Consider the following 23,572-nt stretch of genomic DNA (forward strand, 5'->3'; position numbering starts at 1 on the left):
TTTCTTTCAATATTAACTCTGCAGGTGTGCAGCCTCTATTATTCCAAATAATATGGGTTCAATGTAAGACGCTGTTGAAAGAAAAACACAAAAAGCCAGCCTGAAGAAAAAAAGAATCAACAATCACCCGTGCCTTTTATTCCTCTCTCTGTTTACCCTTCACCAATTGATATGTTTTAGATACACAAGTAAATTCAACACATCAAATCAAAATTCAGTGTTTGCTTTACATCATACCATGAAAACAAATATCTACCTTATAGTTTTTGGAATAATAGAGAGGAAAATATGAAAACAGGCAGAAATCAGCAAAATAAAATTCTTATCAAGTAGAAATTAAGGGTTTTATTAAGGGTATAATTTTTTTTAATTCAGGTATTAACACGTATTTGCACAAATGCAAATTTGAACACGTCAATTTGTTTGCAAAGTGAGGATGTTTAGCATACAGTACAGGTTCCTGCTTTAAAGTGCTTCTTTGTTCATGAGTTTGGAAGCTGCAGAATTGCTAGTCCACCTGATAAACTACAGAACAATGGAATCAAAGGGTGGAGGCACAAACGCCCTTAGTGTTTCATTGAAACCAAGGGGAAATGCCACACAAGGACTATGATAAGTGTGAACAAACATACAGTGTCTTCTAGAGATATCACTTACTCAAGTTTTGCACTGTGCAGCATGTCTGATGTAGATCTATCATCTTTGAAACTAATAGCTTGGCACCACGGATTAATTGTGACGTGTGGAAATATCATAAAGAAGAACGTACAAGCAGCTTTTATGTCCCTTAGCCAGTGTCATATGTATAATATAGATACTTGTACTAATACAGCTATGCAGTGCATGCTAAGCATGGCTTACAGTTTCTATAATTTCAGTGCAGAGAATTAGAAGCACACATAGGAGGATGGAGAGACAGAGATAAACGAGCTGACATTTTGATTGGGGTGCCAACAAATTTATATTTGCAGTTTCAAAATGTCTCCTCTGTATTTCCCACTAGACATTTGAGGTTATACAGGACAGGTATTCTGTTCCAACTTCGGCTGTCAGGCATCGATCCTCCCTAGATTACACATCAGATGCAGCCACAGTTCATGGCAAGACAAGTGTTATAAATTATGGAGCAGCTAACAAATGAAGACCCTATCTCCAGGGCAGGTTTGTAATGTAACTAATGGTAGAATTAAATGTACAGTTTAAACTGATGTAAAGGTCAATAGCATCCAAAGCATGGAGCTGGAATACTATTGACCTTGTGTAAATATCAGCTTGAATAGAATTATTCAAAATGTGGATATTTGTCTGCTGGTGCTCCGAAGAAAATGGTAATTGTTCTGAAGCCATGTTACCAGAGTTCCATGTTACCCAGCCCCAAAACTCCTGTCTACTGTAAAATGACATTTGAACATGATTCCGAGCTAACTGAATGTGTTTATCTTCATTTTTATGGACAACAACAATTTACACTTTATTAGAGTCCTGTATAGTCACTGAGAGTGGCTGCAGATATGAAGAATAGAAAGTGGTGCCCTGCAAACATGCCAACTCTGCACTCTAGGAACCCTCTATGCCTCAAATAGGTAATTATGTTTTGTCACATTTACTGACTGACCCATTGGTGATCATTCTGATTTCATCTGAATCACTCTCACCTACATTTCTGTTTTCATTCTTTCCCAGGTGTCCTCAACAAAAGTAGGACAAGTACAATCATCTCATCTAAATGGTACAGAATTCCAGCTGGGAATCATGTTTGTACAGTATCCAACAGAGAAAAATCAGGGCACAATTTTGATTTTGAATTATTTTCTCTGCATGCTCACACACCTACTTGAAATCTGTTTTACTTTTGTTTCACACAAGTGGATAATCATGTATGTTAGTGTTAAGCGAGCAGACAGTGGAAGTAAATATACTATGGTATATACCGTAGCCATATTGCATAAGTTGCTGTGAATTGTTTATTCACATGAGGACAAACTCCTCATGTGAATAAACCAGGTTTATAGGTTTATTTGCAAGTTCTTTATAGGTCATGTTTATTCAGGGTGCCTGAAAACCAGGAAGTAAAACTGGTTACTTTGGTAATGTGGCACTTCCTGTTCACCCATAATCCTCTGCCAAAAACCCAACCTGATGTGCTTGGTGTCTCTCATATAATTCCATAACTGTGGGCTGCCTCTTTCCTTTAAGCTGTGCCCTCCAGTATGAGTCTGAGAGGATGAGAAAGCCCATCTCTTCACTGCTCTGTCTAAATCTGACAGTCTCTTTGCCTCGCAGGGTGAGGAGGGGAATTTTTTCTCGCTCTTCCCAGAGGGAGATGGGTGAGTGCCATGCTCACAGCATATAAGAGGATCACACGGCGATGCTGAGGAGTTGGCCATTTCATGGCAACTCTCTGCCGTGACAGATGGGCAGTGTGCTATTGCCATAGCCTAGAGTTTAAAAACCCAAGCTGCTTACTGAGTAAGTGAGAGGCACAAGGAGAGGTATGGCGGGTGGAGCTACAGCAGAACAGAAAAATAAGAAGTTGAGAGATGTTGAAAGACATAAAGAAGGAGGAGGACATGAAGTAAGACATAAATACTGTAGCTTGATGAAAGGGAGAAAGAAGGTTTGATAAGTATATTTTTGAAGATACTTTTCCTGAGCAAGCTGAAGAAAATGCAACATGCCATGAGAACAGCTGCAAAACAAGAGTCAGGAGCGAAGTATGAAGAGACAGACTGGAGACTGCTGAGGCATGTGAGAGAAAACAGTGAGACAGAAAATACTTTAGATGCAATGATAGAGACAGTCTGGGGAGAAAACAGCTACATACATTGCAATAACTAAATTAGTTTCCCACAGGGAGCTCATATGCTGCTGAGGAGAACCACACAAATCCTTCTGGATACAACCTAAATGGAGATAATGATTTGTTGTGTCAGAATGGGAAAAACACCTGGCTGCTTTTACTGTTAGTATCCATTCATTATATTATAAGCATTCTCTGATTATACAGTAGGTGAAAGACATTTCTTTCATTTTGTAAAAGTATGATCATTATTCTTGTATAATGTAAGCATCTCAAGTAAATTAGAGCTGTTAAAACTAACTAACTGAAAAAATAACTGAAAATTGTCCTTCAGTAAAAAGTAAATACATTTATTTTCTACTCACTTTGTACAGTTTGCTCAAACAAAAAGCCACAGGTTAGGTTTTTCATTGACCCATTTATGTCAGTCCTCTGCTGAGAAAACAAGTTCTCCGATGCTTAGCAACAACTCTTTGTGTCCCTGCAGCACCCTGTCTTATTGTTGGCATTTACCTCAAAGTGTTCAGGTTCTTCGAAGTCCGGCTCTCATACAGTTTCTGTTGCTATTAACAACTTTTAAACTAGTTTTAAAGGGCTCATATTATCCTCTTTGGCTTATTTTCTTTTGTTACATGTATCCATCTTTCAATGGTCAGATTGGTAATTATGTTCTTAGTCCTCAAAACTGACAACTCACAACAAACTAGCCATTATCCCCAGGTGGTAATGATGAAAGAAGTATCTTGGTTATTTCTTTTTAACAGAAGATATGCTGTGAGCCAGAGGAATTTCATTACTTCAGTGTAAACAAAACAGAATGATACAAGTGAGGTCTTCAAGTATAAGTGCTGCATTGAGATTGAAAGCACTAATTGAACCAACACTAATGTATGTCTAGAACTAATTGGTACATTACTGCAGGTACACTGTACAACTGCAGAAGCAGATATGAGACATGACCTGACCTCTTTATGACTCTAAACTAGGTACTTTGGTAATAGTGAGGCCATTGGTGAAATACAACACAATAATAAAGACAGTTAGACAAGAAGTTTTATAGAGAGCATAACCTACAAAATCAACAGCCGTCTTAGTATACTGTGTACTACACTCATACGGTACATAGTTTTACTCCTTCTAAAAACTGAAGATGTATTTCAACTATCTGACAAAGTGGCAGATTTTTATTGCTGATTAAAGTTGTACTTTATCCCTTGAACTGTCTGGATGGAGAAAGTTGCACGGCTGAAAAAGTGTGAGTCATTTCAAAAGTGTTGGCAAGTGTATTGGTCGTCTGTGCTTGTGTGCGTATACATTCCACAGAGGTCTTCACAGTTGCTGACGCCCTCTGTGCAAAGGGTCCTGATACAAGCGCTTATTTTGTAAAGCTGAGGTGTGATCCCAGCAAGCCTCTGTGTGCCTCTGGAGCACTGACCAAATCAATACATCCAAAGCAGAAATCAAACTCTAGCAAACTGAGACACTCGCGCACACTTCCACCTCAGTGTGTATCCACTCCACACGCCACAGTGTACAGATTAGGCACTTTCCCAGAGGAACAGTGAGAACTTTCAGTCAAGTCCACAGACACACACATACATGCATACAAATAGGTATACATGTGCTTTCCCCTTCACTCTTTTTCTGTGCACATTTCCAAATCCCCTGCAGGGGAGCTGGATTTCTTCAGCCTTCAATTTATTGTGAATTACCAGCTGCCGCGCCAGCACCACCACTCAACACTGCAAGTGATCTTCTCCCTCTCTGTTTATAAACTACTTCCTTACAGATTTGTTCCGTGCAAAGGAAAACACTACCAACCTTCACAACTAGCTAGTAGAAAGTCTAGCTGCACACAAAATCTAAAATGTATAAAGCACTTTTAGACTAAAAGTCTTAATTTAAGAGTTGGAACAGGAGAGGAAGAAAGAACAACAGGGAACAGAAAGTGTTAGAGGGAGAAAGAATATAAGGAACGAGAATGAGAGACTGTGGCTTATTGTGCTGAGGAGAGATGAGGCACGCAACCTTCATATGCTCCCTATGCATTGCAAATCACACTTATGTTATGCAGCCATCATCTTTTATGCAAATTGTTTGAGTGTTGCAACAGTGTCTTATACATATTCATGCTGCCGGGGGAACATGGCACCTGTCTGCAGGCCGGCTGGTTACGTTAAATCTCTGCGTTAATGGTGAGCATATGCAGAGAGGGCAGGGTTATTAATGCACAGGCAGATGAGACATTTTATCCAAGGTTGAGACTTGCAGAGAAATTAACTGCAATAAAACATTCTTAGGTCATGTTGAAATAGATTTTGATTATATGTGAAAAAATGCAGCACAGCTTGAAACTAAACATAACATCATAAGGGGAAACATTGTGGTAGACATTTGCTTACAGTACATGCAAATGCACATTCCTTAGATTACTTAACATAAATTACACAGTTTACCAGGGGATCACCACAACTAAAGATAAAACAGTTGCTACCATGGTAACTTTCCATACTTGTAATATCCCATCTGGAAGTATTAAAAACACTACACTGTGTTTTGGCATCTTTAAATACACAAATCCCTTCTTCCAACTGGACCTCCTGGACTGTATGTCATCATTGCACCTGTGCATGAAATTCATGCAAGAAACCCCCTCTCGTTGTTTTAACACCCAGAAAATGTTTGTCTGAATGCAGACTTATTCCTATATTTGTATTAATGTATGTGTAAATATGCCTATATGGGTCATACAGGTTTTAATATATATTTAAATTCATGGGGACTGCCGTATTTGCATTTAATCTATTGCTGAAAATAGAAACCTCGAAGCCTAACCACTGTATTATATGCATGGACAGGTACATGTCTAGCATTACTGTATGCTGTCCTGCTGAATGTGGGAGTGTACTAGTGTGAATAAACAAAAATAAAGTAAGTTTCAGTGGGTAGATGAGAAGGCAGTCAGCCTGCGAGTGGGCAGAGCATTCAGACCGAGGCTAGGCCTGCCATGGTCTGATCAAACTATCAAGGGAATTTGGGGGTTGTCATAGTCATGACAGAACCAAAATGTGTCAGGATGAGGGCAACAGGCTGCCCATGTTCTCCCATGTGATGACTGAGCCCTGCCGCAGTGCTGCAGACTTCCCTTAGGGGGTGTCCGACTTCATGGACCACAGATTTGACTCTTATTACATAAAAGTCTGCAGCTTGAACACAGGAATTTCATTTCACAGAGAAAGATCTCATACTGATAAAATGTATGTGAGGAATAAGAAGTTTTAGTTACTGCTTGTGATAGATTTATACATATTTACACAGTATCACACAAATCTACAAATGCTCGCACCATAGGACAAAACAATGGCAACATGACTTACCCTAATTACAAACAAGGCTCAGCAAAAATGAACAATGCAAATTGCGTGGACGAAAAAAAAAAAAAGAAGAAGAATGCACCATCCTACACCACTCCCCTTCGCTGCACTCCTCTCCTCTTGCTTTTGAAAGCCACCTCTGCAAATTTCAGGGCCGTGTAATTATCCCTCCGTTCTAAAGCAGACATTAGTGAAGACATCCCGCCACTCTTACAGGGATCCTATTAGAACAGGTAATTAAAGGCGGCGCAAAGGAAAATTGGCTGAGGAATGCATGTTGAAAAGAGTCTCAAATATGGGCAATAAATCTCCTGCTTGTCTGTCTTTAGGGTGCTTTGTTTGAGTGTATTATTCAGGAGCCTCTTGTTGGCTGAGGCCTGAGAGAAACATATGCTGACAGGAAGGGGGATGGAGAAGGTGGCCAAGTGGCGGCCATTTTGTAGGTGACCTACTTCTGTTTTAATTAATTGAGGAATGGTAGGATGTGAATGGGGTTTATAGGTTTCTTGCCAAAGAAAGCCATTTGTCCTTGCTGTGCCTTCAGTGTACAATGTGATACAAATATTTTAGAGCCCTTTGTATCCCCAGGTTGAAGCAATGCTTTTAAATCATGCTGATTTATTCAATTCACACATCAGCTACAGTAACAAAGGCATTCATCATGAGCACCTGATTTGCATTCTGCACAGCAAATGAGCCAGATTTGCTTCCCTGTCACCCCAAATGATGTTTATAATCCTAATCATATTATGGTATTCCAATGAACATTTTCATCATCAACACCTTCTGAAAGCTCTACTGCTGAACCACTGACGAGTGCAGCCGTCATCAATTGATTGAACATTCAAGTGGAAAAAAAGCTTGACATGAAATCAAGGGCTTGGTGCAGCATGAATATTGACGATTCACAGATGACGTGGAATAGAGACAATGGAAGGCAATGCATCAATGCGACTGTAAATGGAAACAATCAATATCACATAACATTCTGGAAAGAGGGCTCATCAGCACTCCAATGCACCCTCTACCTCAGATTGCTACTGAAGTATGTGTCAATCCAATACATGCAGCTACTGAGGACATACAGTATAAGAAACCAGAGCAGCTCTACATTGGAGGCTGGATTGGATTCGTATTTGGAGTTGAGAGAACTTCTCTAAATCACCTTTAATATGGACAAATGATTCTCATTATGTTCTTCTCTATTGAATACCAGTTACTGGAGTAGGCTTTTAAGAAAGGAAATCTGATTCAAGAGGGCTCTCTCGCTCGCCCATCCTCTGCCTTTCTTTTGCCCCCTCTTTCACTGTCTGTTATACACAAGAGAGCACAGCCTGGAGAATACAGGGATGCACACTTCAATTTAGAAAGCATGAATAAACAATGGGGTTTCCATGTGCTGCAGAAATTTCCCCTGGTGATGTTCACTGACACACTCTGTAGCCAATACACCTTCATACATGTGAAACTCACGTTCACTCTGAGGGACGGGCTCATGTCAGATATTTGATCTAATAAACACTACCATCATGTGAGATATCTGTACACAAACACGCTATCTCAAATCCCTAACTTTTCCTTATAGAAATACTCTTATGTTTATAAAGTAAAAGGAAAAAAATGTTAGCTGGATCTCTCGCACACGCGTGCACAAGCACGCACACACACACACACTGTTGACTTTGCCAAGCACATACAGTAGTTTTATGGTTGGTGATAGGGAGCACAAAATTACTTGCTCACAGCACAGTACACTGTCACAATGAAAACTGCTGTGAACACAAATCTGGATAATGGTCATACACAAATCCACACACACACACACACACACACACACACACACACACACACACACACACACACACACACACACACACACACACACACACACAGCCTGATAGTGTACCACTGCAGAAATCTTTGTTACAATCTATTTGAAGCAGACTTTCCTTAAGAGAGCACTGAGATGGAAACAAACAGTTCCTGCAATAAAGCCTCCCTTGGTGCACAAATTAGGATAAGAGACTCAGCATAACTTAGAAGTCCCCATTTGATGCATCTTTGTTTGTGTGCATGCCTTAGTGTGATAACAGTCTACTGTACTTCTCCGGGTGAGATTTGCGTTGGGTAAGATTTGCGAGAATATGCGCGTGTGTTTGTATATGTATGCATGGGCCATGTCAGTCCTGGTTTCTTTAATTCTGGAAGCTAAGATAATGAGAATTTTATCTGTAGCTCCTCTGAGGCGTGGGGCTCTGATTGAATGGGAGCAGAGTGTAACGGATGAGACGAACGATAGCAGGCCGGCTAGGTTACACTGAGGCGGGCTAACGCACCGCCAGCGAGCTCTATGGGGAAACGTATAGTGTGTTTGTGCCAGCACCGAGGGAGGTAATGAAATGTGCGGTGTGACAAAATGGGAGCCCCTTGGATTGTGAAGGATGCCATGGCCGTGATAATAACAAAACTCACTTTGTGACTGAAAATAGGACATGGTGAAACACAGCACAATGCAGCTCTTCGAAATAGTAAACCTTGAGAATGTTTTTGATTATTCAAGCAGTAAACTAGCACATAAGTAATTCCAGGAGTGTGTGCATGTGTGTTCAACAGAAAAAGACTAAAACTACATCTTCATCTGCTTTTCTTGTAATTTCCATGATTAATCATTTTCCTCTGAAATGCTCTCCTTAATGGTATGCCTGATAAGTCTGATGTCAGATTCAGTTTAGCAGCCAGGAGATAGAGAGCTGTAAGGTAAAAATTAATGAGATTAATCAAATTAATTAAAATGTGTTACCTCTCCTAAATGTGGAAACTCGACTACACTAGAAACAAGTCTACAGTATCTTTCTCTATTTCTCCAGTGAAACCTTTTTATGGTTATATTCAACACTTTTATGTTAAAGAAGCAGTAATCCCAAAATTGTGCCTTGTTTAATTTGCCACCATCAATTTTTAGCCATGACCCAAAAAGAGAAGCTTATACAGCAAATGCATTTTACCTGCTCATCTAATTATAGAGAAGAGGATAAGAGATTTGTTGGCTAAAAGTAAGCCAGTGTGCTAGCCAAGATGTAAATTATATAATTATGTAAAGTAGGATTGTCAAATTGCATATATGGTGGTTAAAACTGAAAAGACTGAGTTGTCAGTAAAAGCAAAAACACACCTTTAACATTCAGATCAATGCTGTTTTTTTTTTTTTTATTTTAAGTATTGTTATATAAGTTATTTTTAGAGGGAAGTCATTTTTAATCTTTAGGCTTTAGTGATACTGCCCGTGGTATAAGCTGTGCTCATATTCCCTTTGCATTGTCATCCTATAAAAACTGCTAAAGAAAGAAGTTTTGAAATTACTTGTTTGAGCTTCATTGCTCACTATCAAACAGGACCCATTTGCATCAAACTTCTCTCTTTAATGCAGTACAGAAAATGAGTCTCTCATAATTAAGGAGAAAAATGAAAAAGAAAAAAAAAGGTACAAAAGCTTCTCAGCAGACTTGTCTGGATATAAACCTAATGCATCTTTTCTTCTGTCTTGTTTGTCAGCTTTGCCTCTGTGGGGTGCTTACTAATGAAATCTTTTAAAGTTTATTATCAGCATCATTACCACCAATGCAAGGCTTACACAACATTTTTCGAATAATCAAGCTTTTTTTCAAATAATAAATCAGAGGAAGAACACGGACAAGATTGAGCTAATTTGAAAACAATTGGTAAAATCCATGCTGGGAGATATTGACAAGTGAGTCTAATGGGCAAAGAAGCAGCCTTGACACTTGTCACTTGCAATTGTTTGGCTGTTCAATAAGAACAATGGCCACCTCAGGGGGAAAATGCACCATTATCCAACAGATAACAAACTGAAGAGTTTCATGTTTTTAAAGATGTGTGGACAACTATTAAATTGGGCAATGGGCGACTTCACTGGATTTATTTTGAGCTGAGTTAACAAATGTTAACAATGACCACTCTCCAGATAAGATTTGAGCATAAATTTCCTTATATTACAAAATTTAATGCATGTTACTATGTGTACATAATGTAAACATAAATCATTCATTTAATTCAATTAAAGGCTTATATATGACGCTTCAGCTCTATGGAAGTGAACAAGTTTCTAGTTTAAAAAGTGGGAGGAACACTGGAATAATGATGGCAAGGATATAGAAAAACAAAAATACTATATTTACATATAAGAAGAAAGATCATCCTTATACTATAGACATGAGACTGTGTTGTGACATTGTTGAGCTGAATTGTAGTAGATAGTTTTGGTTGAACAAAAATATCAGGATAGAAACTTCTACAGGGATAATTAAGTCTACAACATTATCAAAACTAACACACCAGGAAAACTGAAATCAGCAGCATATAAAAAAGCAATGAGGAGAAGCTGGTTTGCAGAAAGTAAGGCTATCAGTGCCGAATGGAAAAACCATTCCTGAACAGGGGAGGGAGGCTTCAACACCATTTAACAACTTGGATTGCTGTCCTGTCATCTTTTCTCATGTGATTTCACACCAATTCACACCTTAATTCGTGTGACTTTGATGACTCTCTCTTAAGCTGCCATGTGACCACCACAACTCATAGGTAACCTCAACTAAAAGTCTGCAACTCCTCATCATTTAGGACTTGAACCAGTGTTCATTTTACACAGGTACCTGCACCTTGGTACTAGTGTTACATCATTTAAAGTGACATCCAATGTGATGAATTACACATGTACATCACTTTTGAAACACTACTGGCGGATGAACCGAGATGTGCTTTGACCAGTTTTGCACACTGACATGAAATCAAACACAGTTGGTACATGTTAGGTACAACATGAGCATAAATTATTACAGTCATAGATTCAGTTTTTCTACAGCTACGTATGGGTGATCAGAGGCTGGAGGAGAAATGCAGCTCTGGAGTAGGAAAGACAAAGACAGAGTTGGAGTAAAACTGTGGTGTTAAGCAGAATAATACATGACTGGTCAGGTCACCAAACAAAACAAGAAAAAAAAAACCTGAGAACCTTCTTCAATCTTTTACATGTTATTGAGTTCCTGTGGAAGTCTCCCAGTCAATCAGATCAGTCCTTAAACATGGTCATTCTGCTGTACTGTGGGGTTGCAGGGCTTTCACCACATAGTTTATCACTGTTCTGAGACATTCATTTACTCTGTTCTCACTGATTTTCCTCCTGACTGGGACGGCTGTGCTGCAGTTTCACCAGTAAAAACACAACGAAAATAATCTCTTCATTTGGTGAATATCAGTTAAATGAACCATTCCCCTTTTTATTTTACTATTCTTTATTCATCTTCTGTTCTTTCTTTAAGTACTAGGGTTAACTAATAAAGCACGAGTAGTGTTCTGTGCTAGGGTTTTTATTGAGGGTTTTTACAATGTAGTGTCTTTTTTACCTTTGTCCCACACCTCTAAGCCGCACTATAAATCACAAGATAATAGTGTAAAAATTGGGAAGTACCTTTTTGTAATTTTTATTGCTGTGTGCGCTCCTAAACAGTTCATTCTTGGTCACGGGTGTGATACAGTCATGTTGTACAAGCTGGTATGCAAGATAAAACCTTAACCCCAACCCTAACCTTCTTTTTTTTTAACAATTTCCTAATTGCTTCTTTGGTACTACTTAAAGACATTGAGCTTTATAAGTGCACCCTTAGGGATAACTCAATGAGATGTGCTTTTAATAATGCATAACAGAAAGGCAGGCAGCCCTTCAAGATACTGCTAGGTGTTTGGTAACAGAGACGATGAAAGTCTCTTTTCTCCAGTATAGATTACTGTATATTATTACAAAATATTATTATAGTATTCACCCATCAGCCAACAACTTGGCAAAATTACTTTTGACATCTTTTTACCTCAATTTACAAGACATTTACAAATAAGAATTGTGGTCCATATATACATTCTTGTATCTACACTTTTCAAAAGTGTAGATCACGGTTTGCAAAATATGAATCATACACACGGCTACAAATGATTCAGCTTAATAATTTGCTTTATATGCAAATTATTTTTGTGACTTCACATTGGTAATGCGTTAATGAAATTGCTAGTTGTTAATTGTCTTAAATTATAATTAAGAAGACAAAGGAGGAGCACGTTTAGTGTCTGCTCCATTGTCGTGAAAAGACTGTTATTTTTCACTTGAGAATCTGTATAATGAGCACTGCTGTGCAATAAATAATATTCAGACAGTGGCATTGTTCTGGCTTTCTGAAATCAAAGTAATCGAAACACCAAGCTTCATCTCTGACTGCAAGCACAAAATTGCAGATCCATTATTGTCTCCCAGAGTCTAATAGGAAAAAAACTGCTACATTCACAATCACAGGAATATAAAAAAATTAATTGGTTTCAGTTAAGTTTCTCTAATAAAAGGGGCTACAAATACAATTGTGTACCTTGTACTGTATGTGCACTGTGCATTTGCATATATATATATATATACATATGTGTGGCTGGTATCCCAAGCAGTATTTGGGCAATGTACCTTCCCAGATGTCAGACTTTCTCAGTAGTGGATCAATGCAAATGGCTCGCTGTTGCAATCACAGATGCCACAAGCAAGGACAGACAGGAAGCCAACATCTCTCTCTCTCTTTTCCACTCAAACACACTCTCTGTGGCACAAAATGATCTGCTACTTTGAACAACAGTCTACGCTACAGGGTGGCCGCTGGCATCTATTTATCAGCACTGGGCTCATCCAGAGTATTGTCTCTTGTTCTGGCAGGAAGCAAATCAAACAAACAAGAGGACAAATGGAGAGCAAGAAGTAAAAAAGGAACAAAAAAAAGAACACAAAGGAAAACCAACCAACCTCTTCAATCAGGTGAAGAGATACACACAAAATGGCTGCAGAAAGGCTCAAATAAAGCAGCTAGAGAATCATCACTCTGATTATCTATCTCCCTACTGCCATCACTCCCTCTCCCTCTTCTTTCTCAATCTAAATTCCCATTCTTCAAAGCGATTCCCTCTTTCTCGAGCCATTCCCCTTGATCACCTCTCTGTTCGTTCCAGCTGTTCCCTCCCTACTGCACAAAGCATATTTTATATAGATCATGTGACAAGAGACATTTAAACTGACTATGTTATACATTTTTAGCTACTTTTGATATTAAAAACAACCTGAGAACATGGATCTTCATGTGATTTTATTGTCTTTTTATATATGGGCCTCATTATGCAGCGGTCTTGCCTGGCTGCGTCGGTGCCGGTGGCCTTGCAGACAGCTAGCTGTGCCCATTACCTTAAGCACGTCTGGCTGGGGTGAGCTAGATTAGGGGAGGAATGAATAAGCCTTCTTGACTGTGAGCACCCAGCTATCTACCTTTAAATCACATGCTAACTCCCCACAGGCACCACTCTTCCCCTCTAGGATCAAAAGTCTCTGACCCAGTCAGAATTTCACTATTCCTCCTTCCTACACTCTTTTTTCCCCTCACCACTTTCCCCCATTGTTTCCCTTCCTCCTTCTACTGTATATGCGTGAACCCCTGACACCAACTCTCTTCTTCACGAGCTCTCTGTCACTTTCCTTATCTTTGCTTCACTGTGCTAGGTATACACTTATCTTTCACTTTTTTTTCGGTCTCTATCACCCATTTCAGCTTTCTTTATCTCGGTTATCTTCTCCTTGCTCTCTCTTGCAGCAATACACTTCAGCTCACTGTCTTCTATGTTATTCCTCGTCTTTCTCCCACTCTACCTCCTACGTTCTGGTCCTCCTGCTGCTTCAAGTGGAGCGTGTAAAGGAACAAAGAAAGCAGACTAGGTGGTAAAATTAGTTGGACTCTAGGTGTGAACAAGAGCACCTGAGATGGAAGAAGGAAAGTTTCAACTCTGTTTGCACTTTGTGATTATTTAGCATACAGTAGAATTATTAAACACTGTGTTTTTGGCTGGCAATTCCAAAATGTATTACTCACACTGCACAATTAGAACTGAAAAATGTGTGAGCACAAAATAGTTTAAATACTAAATACTGGGTTGTTAGTGCAAAAAAGGATAGATATGGAGTGGAAATAAATACATATAGAGGTAATAGAGGGCATAAAAATGTTGCTGACAACTGTGACAAGTAAAGCATACTGTCATATTATAAGCTTTAATAAAGGGATAAATGATCATCCATCCATCAATCCTCCTGGCTGCTCTTTCTGATAAAGCTTGCAGGGGTGCTGCAGTCAATCCCAGTTGTCACTGGGCGAAAGTCAGGGTGCGCCCTGGACAGGTTGCAAGTCTATCTATCAGGGCTGTCATTCTGAATCTCTAACTCAACAATTAGGAACATAAATAATATTTACAATTTTTGATAACTGCTCACTAATCAAAGGAAATTCCATGGTATTCTGCAGGATGCATGTGCAACCCTTTCATTGACTTAGTGCATTAACAATAATTCCAATTGACTACTTCTACAAACTAATCCAGAAGAAGGCGATGTATAAAATAGTGCATACAGTGAATTATCTTTTAACTGAACTAAGACATTGTTAGGTGGTTGCCTACTTTTTCCTGGGCATCTTGACAGAATTGTGAAGTACTCCAACAGGCCAGAGTTCACTGGTTCAAATCTAGCTGCTAGGGAGCAATGACGAGCATCTGCAGAGTAATTTGTAGTCTGAGTCAGGACATTAGTCCCATTTTCAAATGGAATACTCGCTGCAGTTCATCTTTACGCTCAGAGAACTGCAGAGTTTGTAATGAAGTGATAATAGAAAAGGAACTGTGTGGATCTCCCTCAGCTTTCACTCTCCACCCAGCCCCTTCCCCTCGTAGCATCCCCCATTTTTTGCACACACCATTCAACCAGATCCATGTGCACACATATACCAATTTTAATTTGCCAAAGTTATAAAGTGATTTTTCATTTCACCAACTCTAGGCTGTTGGACTTATTGCATACTGGCTGAAAAAAGAAAGTGACAGAGTATAAGACTGAAAGGAGGGAGGTCAGAGATGGATGGATGAGGTGATCTTGGGGGGAGATATAAATGGAAAGGCAAACTCTGGAAGAAAGAAAAACCCATCATCCAGCAGAGTTACTGCCCACAGAATGACAACACCGTTTGTGCACGTGTGTGTCCCTCTGTGTGAGCATGAGTGACGAGAAAACACAGCCTTCTGCATCTGTGTACATCATCAATATCATCACTGTGGACACAGCTAATTGCAGTGTGTCAGAGATAACAAATTCTTAGGTAATATCACACATAAAGCAATCTGACAACTGCATAACTATAGTGAATGGACAGTGCCATTGCCAAAGCAGGAATAGAGATGTATTGTAATTATGTCACTGGGTGTAGTGATTAGGTACTATGGGGCTCACTGTCCTTAATTAGACACATCGCCCCCTGCTGGCTTTAACTACATTTCGCTGACAACCAATTTAAGCCAAGATGGCAGGGTTCTGAGAATGAAAAATATGGATGAAGATCTAAATATTCCTAATCAATTCCTGTGAGTTTTCATCAAAATGAGAAGTTAAACTTAACTTAAACTACAAGAACAGCTTTTAGTTTCGAATACTTTTGACAATAGCCTGATAAAACCAAAAATATAATTAGCACAACAAAATTATAACAAGGCCACATTTTAAAGTTGCTCATTTCTTCTTGCAGCATCATATATGCGGTCATATTAACCAACTCTACTGTGCCTTACATTACATGCGTGAGTACTCTGCAAGTACAATTGTACTACTGTACATTTTGTACTTTGTGATAATGACTAATAATAAAATGGATATATGAGAGTGGTGGTGACCTTACCTACAACTCACATCCTGCCTGTAATGACATCTCAGTTTCACAAAAAATAATCAGATAGAGGTAGTTTAGTCATGATCAAGCATTCACTACACGGAGGTCTGCTGAATCCCACAGAATGGAGTAAAGCTAAACTGTCCCTATCACGTTGATGTGAACTTAATGAGCGGCTTTAAATTCGTCTGCCAATCACGCTGCCTTAAGACCCTGAATCCTCAGCCTGAAAGATTCTACCTGCACATATCTTGGGGTGACTAAATAAAACCTTTGATGGCAGAGGGGTCTGCAGAGGTCTGTTCAGCTGCATTAAGCCCCAGCAAGTTCATTAAGCAGCATGAGAGGAGAAGGACAAACAGTGGCACAGATAGACTGACTTGATCAATGTAGATTAATGTCCTGCACTGATGCATGATAGGCTACACAGATAATGTCTGATGTGAATTTATGTATATACATTAAGTGTGTATGTGGGTGTTAGGACAGGAAAAGGAAAGAACAGAGAAATTCATTTTCAAATAAAGAAGTGTGTACAAGTATAAATTACTAAAGTATCTGTGTAAAGCTCAATGAATAAGAAGAGAAGCAAGTTTGAAACTGCAATAAATAAAAATGACCGGGTAGCACACATAACAGAGAACATAAGTTCCCTTAAAGTAAGTGTACCATTTTTCCACTGTCCCAGGCTGCAGTTCTTGCTAGATAGCTATCAATTTGCGTTTTGGGCTGCCACTGAGATGCTGGTCGGGTACTTCACTTGGCTCTGATAAACACAGTTACACGAAGAGTCAGAAAACACAATAGAGATAGCAAACTGCAGACACAACCTGACACCTCTTCATCATCCACATGACAATGACAGGCACTGTGATGATGTGGGGGAAGAAACCTCACCTATTTCTGTAGAAAAAGAGTGTTGGAGAGAGTTGGAGGAAAAAAAAATGCCTATTCTGTCAGTCTCTCAGCCTGCCTGACTTTGTCTCAAGGCACTATCGTATCCCTAAATATGAACACCTTAGAAAATGAAGGAAGATCTGGCGGAGCAGGGATGCTGCTAGAAGAAAAGAATCCAAAAGAGCTTATTGTTTCAGACAGAAGCTGCTCCACCAAATTGAAATGTGTACACAAAACACCCGAGGGTGAGTATGCGTTTGCGGGTAAAGACTCACAAAGCGAAGGAGGAAATGAAGGAAGCCTCTCCGTCTTTAATATATTCGATTTGTGCCGGAAAATCTCAAAGACAGATGCTAGAATATTATTTGAATGCATTTGGGTGCTTACTGGTCTGGCAGGCAGGCTGGCTGGCACTTGTTGCTGGCCAATCACAGAGTCCCCATCCTGATGGTTCGGTTGTTTCACTGCACTCTGTCAGCCTGCTCCATTGTGAATCTGTTATCTGTTTTCTTGTGAGTGCTTTTTTATATTTCTCTCTTATTTTTCATATCACCTTGTTTTTGTTTGTCTGTTAGCTTTCTGCCCCCTGAGGTAAAATGTGCTTAAGGAAGCAGTAGTAGGAACCAGAGATTAATATGAAAGTACCCATCTGAGTCTACCAGTTGTCTATGTCTAAGAATTGTCTCTGCTGATACGCATGTTGGCTATATGATAAAAGTCAAAAATAATGTTTGTGGTAAAATATCTAATGAGTCATTGTGCAGTGAATTCATAATTAGACAATGAGAGGTTACCAGGGTGCAGCCTGAGTGAAGTCTTGGACCAGAAACAACAGATTGAGCATTTGACAGCAGGGAAAACACTGCAAACAAAAACATCTACTAATATTCAATTCCCAGTTGTGCCATATCTTGACCTGATGAAAGAGAAATGAATAAATCATGCTCCATTAAATGTCATTATGCCTGTTAGCAAAATCTAATTCTACTAAAGTTCAGCGTCGGTTTACAAATTGAATGTAATTGCCCAGAATGCAAATGGGCTGGGCTCTTGTTTGTGTGAATGTGAGAATGAGTGAGAGAAGAGTACAAGCAAGAGAGAAGGAGAAAGAAAAACAACATGTGCGAGTGAAGGGAAACCTTTAAGCGGCAGCATAATGGGCAACACTTCACAGTTTTCATTCAGAAGTCTAAGGGGCTACAACGCCGGGGAATTGTCGATTGTCAAGGCTTTAAAAACTGATGGTTTCATTTCAGGAAAAAAAAAGAGAAATGGGGAAAATGTAATTACGCAGCAAGAGCTGTGTGGGAGTTTTACTGTTTGATAATTATCCCTTAAAGGCATGCTAAACTTTTCCTTAGCTATCTGTATAAAACTCCACAGAGACACAAAAGTAGGAGAGAGGTCATCCAGCATCATGAGGAAACAGGGAGGGAGAAAGAGATGAGATTAATGCGAAGGAGACCAAGGATCTGATAAGTGCAGATGTGTTAGGCAGCTAAGTACAAGAAAGCTAGAGACAGGTACAACAGAAAATGAAACAATCCATCAAAAGAAGAACATTTTGGAGGACAAGTTATTGCTTTGCTAAGTTACAAAAATGTATCCACTTGTAATATGTTTCATAAAAGTAAACGCAGGAGTTTTGGTGGTAACTGTCTTTTTTGGAATGAGACATCAAAGTATGCAACGCTTTGGAAATGGATGACTGAAACATTTGACAGGCCACTTTTCATTTCCCCAGCTCCCTTTACTGTGCCATCTGTCTCTTTCATAGATGTTGAAGCGCATGCACACACACACTCACAAAATACATAGATACTGTATTTACTGCAACTCTGCATTTGCTTCACACCCACAAACACAAATCCCACCACACACACACATGCTATGCACAGACAATGTATTTATTACACTGCTGCCAAGTTGAAGAAATTCTCTAGTATGAACTAATAAATGATACCCTGACCTTATGACACAGTTGAGAATAAAAATACATTTGACAAAAGCATAAACATTCAAAATCGAAATCAAAACAAATATTGAAGAAAAAGTCAGAGAGTAGCGCCTCTGTTTACATCAGACTCTGACTTTCAGTGAACTGCCCTGCTCTGAAACTCAAACTGGAAACTTTCCAAGACCTGTGGAAAACACAATCTGAATATGTTTTAGCTAGAAAAACAACTCCAACATGTTTCTTTAACAGGTGACTGTAAGACAGAGATTTAAGTACAAACACTGACAGGGTCTCTCTTCATGAGCTTAAAGGAATGTCACATTAACAGAAAGCAACTAGTTTCACGTCACACCAAAGCTTTTCATCACAGCTGAAGCTGTTTCCACTTCTTCCTCGATTCAGTGAACTCCAAAAATAAGCTAAATAAAACTGCCTTGATTTGTTACTGGTGGCATGTTTAGATCTTAGTCTTTGCAATACTCATTTATCTCAAGGGTGTTGTTCAAGTCCTGTGTAAACCCACGTTGCCTCCCTTGTGCACAGAGTCATCAGCTTAACTTCTTTATCAGCAGCATTAATCTTGGTGATACACTCATTCTAATTAATGGAGGATTGCCTGGTGCCATAAATATAAGAAGAGGTGGGTGTGGAACATGTACGTAAATGGCATCATCAATAAATTACATCCACAAATTAAAGTTAATCCAAAGAAAAATCATTTATAAACAATATCTCGAAACGCAACTATCTTCTCTTCTTTTTTGGCTATTATAAATGCAGCTTCCTACAGGCTAAAAAGAAGATAGAACACCCAGCGTATTATCAGTGCACAGTTCAAAAATAAGCATCCGGGATGGTAGGAGGTTGCATAAGCACACACAGCATAGGTTAATTGCATATTTGTGAAAGCACTATTAATGCTAAGGTTTTGGAGCAACTTGGGCTGCCATCCACTCAATGTCTTTTTCAGGAAAGGCTTTGCTTATTTCAGAAAGACATTCACTGAATTCAAAAATAAGTGGTAGAAAGCAACTTATTATATATATTATATTCCACAGGTTACTTTGTGTTAGTTTCAGTTTCAGTTGACATATGTAACCCATAGTCACCCATAGGCTTGAAAAAATAGTTCAGAGATGTTATGTACTCGTGAATGTGTGTGTTATTGTCAGTGTCACTGTGTGTGTTTCTACATCTGCTTTCAGGATACTGTTCCATTGACCAAGACAGCCAATTAACGTCTCTCAGTTTGACATCCATCTCGTCAGGACCAACATTCTCACACATGGTAATTGTGGTCTTGAACGGCTGTGGGAGATTCGGCTGCCTCATTACAGCAAGAACTTGCAACTAACAACCAGGCGGATGATGCTGCAAAATCTCAGAGCCAACCACCCACTCTCCTGTCACTACATCTCAGTCACTCCCTCTCTCTTTGAGTTCCTCTTTCTCTCCATATATGCCCCCCATGGTTAGTGACACCCCTAAAAATTGATATCCAATGAAATTCAATCTATTATAAAGAAGAAAATTTGGAAGCCACCATTTAGAAATACTACCAATATCATCTGAAAAAAAAAGAGATATGGCAAATCAAAATAAATCAGCACCTAGGAAGCTGTTATTCTGTTACAGATATCTCTGTAAGAAAACGAGAGAGAAGTGTGATCAAGCTGTGCTGTTGCATGTTGTTTTTTGTCCCATAATGGCATGGAACACATGCAATCTGAGTAAAATACTGCAAAAGAATAGCAAGAACAGAGGGGAACTGGGGAGAAAATATGTTGAGGAAACAGAGGCAACAGTGAACAGAACAACACCTTACCTGTAATTATCTGTACTGTTTCATTCTGACCGTGGTCTGACACATACATGTTTAACTAATATAACCTCATAACCTAACCAGAAGGATAATCAAATATGTTTTGAGTCGCTGCTGAACAATACAGGTAAAAACTGTATTGTGTGCAAAATATGAATACACGTTTAATGCGCATGACATCTTAAGCAAACACCGCATCCTCAACAGTTGTCCACAATTAAGAAAAGGCACAGAAACAACAACCACATAACTAAATCAATAATACTTAAACGTTTACTTTAGGGAAACCGATTCATTTTGCGTTTTAGCCTCTGCAAGTCTAAATATATCTGATTTGCAAGGGCTAATTCTCATCCCGACTGCACCACAGCCTAGCAGGAGACCACTGCACTGGACAGTGCAGGTGGTGATCTGACAGATCCAGAAGGACAACATCATCAGCAAACAACAGAGATGGCACCTCTACTCTTCCAACTGGGCAAAGTCCAGGTCTCTGCAGAATTTTGATATCCTGTGCATAAATCACAAATATAAGAGTTGGCAAGGGAAACACCAACAACATTCTTGACTTGACACCAGATACAGATCTTGCTGTGTACACAAACAAATGAATCAAAACAGCGACCCCTTCAATCTAAACTGCTGAAACTCCTCAGAGAATAAGGCCATAGGAAAGAACAATCATGTACACCAATTTCCCTTAATAACTCATACATAGGTGATGGAATGAAACTTGTGCCATATGCTTTGTCAATAAGAAACATGATTTGTAGATTAAATTGACTAGAAAATAAGAAGGAATTGGATGGAAAATGAATTTTTGAAAGACTTTTGAAGGTATAACTGATGAGACATACACAAAACCATTGAAGAAGAGAAAGGGTGGGGAGAGAGACATACAGTAAGAGAGAAAGTCCTAGAGTACTGAGGGGAAGGTCAGAGAAATGCAGGCAGATGTTAGAAGATGTCCCAGACGTATTCTCTTTGCTGCAGTGTGTGATTCTCTCACATCAAATACAGAGCAAGAGAGAGAGAACACAGACAACAATAACAGACCCAAACAAGAAATACTCAGATAGAGGCAGAGGTCAGCTATCAATGAAGTGCATGGATTTATGTTAATTTGGTTTGCAGATATAAACATATTTGCATACATGTTTACATATATATGGACACAAACATGCGTCCATATGAGATGTGTAAACACAGACACAAAGCTGGTATCGTTTGCATTACTTTGTCACTTTCTTGTCATTGCTCAACTTGCTGGATTCCTGATCCAGTCAAGGAACTTTGCAAGGCTTACATAAAGACATGTGTTGCTGTATCCTCTTACATTGTTGATTATAATCTGCATGTGTCACTGCCTCCAACCTACACACACACACCTGCAATGGCTAAATCAGTCCACCCAAGGACACTGAGCATATCAGCTCTGATTAAGCCTGCACTCTGCCTGTAGAACAGAGTTCTTGGGGGGAGGGAGAAGAGTGGAGGAAAAGAAACGACTTGTGTCCAGTAATAAATCGCTGCAGGCAGCCAGGCTCTTCAGAGCCATGGCCTAGCCGACCCCCAACAGATGCCGGCTAGTTTGGCCTGCCAGTTGCGTCCTGGCCTGTGGGCCTGCACCATCATGAGTGATGGCCGCGGTCCAAAGTGGGGGTCTGCCGCCACAGGCACAGGTGTAGACATCGTTAACATCCAATAAGAAAAGAACAGAGCCCCGCAGGTGGGGCAAAGTGATATTGATGGAGGCTCGTCTGCAGTCGCCTGGTTCACTGAGCAAATATGAGAATAAATATGCCCTTTTGTATAGCATGCACATTTCATTAATATTAACCAACAGCCTCAATGGTGCACAAGAGTGTCCATTAACAGCGGCCACTATGGTTTGACAACTGCCGTCTGTTTGAGTTTTATGAAGGGTTGTTGCCGACTGTTTTACTACTATCCCTGTTCTCTTTCAAATGACGTAACCTATATATGCAAAGCATGGTCCAATATATTCTTCTCCTGCCAAGTCGGCAAAGTCAATTATGTTTGTTGTTTATTTGGAAGTTGGGCGATTATGTGACCATTTGCCAAGCTAGAGACATGATCAGCTGCAAATTAATCCTGTGAGGATTCATATTGTTTTGGCAAACAGTGCTTTTCTCCTCAATGTGCTGGTGTTGCCAGGAAATTGGGTAGTTGTGTAAAAAACAAGAGCATCTGAGACAAAACTGCAAAGGATAAACAAGACTGGATATGAAAAATGATTTGGTGGTCGGCCAGTTATCCTTCCATGAATTAGCACTTCTAGGCATCTAACCTTGTCAACATTAACCCAATTCTACAAATGCAGTCTCTTCCTTGTGTTTAAATAATCCTCATATCACATGTTCCAGAGTGAGACAAAGCCTCTCTATGATGTAGCCCAATTTCCATCAAGGCCCTACTCTATGATGGTAGGTGCTTACAGGCTAGTATCTCATATTTTAGAGTTTGAATTTCTGCAGTTTCGTTGAAATCCTTTGAGACAGACACATCTAAGAGACTCCACTCAGAGTTTATGACTTCCAGACTGACACCACCACCAGATGAATGGTGTCTCAGTCATATCTGGACATGGATCAGACAAGTGGAAGTGGATCTATTCTCACAACAGAAGATTCACTTCCCTGCAGACATCTTCAAGGATCCACACCAGCTGTTTATCTGTGCCTCAACAGGAACATCCTGTGGTGTTCGGGACTCTCACAAATACCATTTTCTGGGCTCCAGAGCTTTGGTTCTAATAATCAGCAAAGCTTTAGTCCCCAGATGAGGTGTGGGAGGTTGAACATTGACAACTTATTTTACATTACATGTAATACATGCCATAAATAATTGGAAAACAAAGATTGTGCCATTCAGCTTTTCATTTGTTTAGTTTATAATTCATCT

General features: G+C 39.5%; 1 long non-coding RNA gene across 3 annotated transcripts in view; it reads right to left on the reverse strand.

The window, feature by feature from the left end:
* The window catches only part of LOC113164859, a 125,279-nt gene that overhangs the window by 28,597 nt on the left and 73,110 nt on the right, over positions 1-23,572 (reverse strand). The window lies entirely within an intron of this gene.

The sequence above is a fragment of the Anabas testudineus genome, chromosome 23, assembly GCF_900324465.2.
Source record: "Anabas testudineus chromosome 23, fAnaTes1.2, whole genome shotgun sequence".
Lineage (NCBI taxonomy): Eukaryota > Metazoa > Chordata > Actinopteri > Anabantiformes > Anabantidae > Anabas > Anabas testudineus.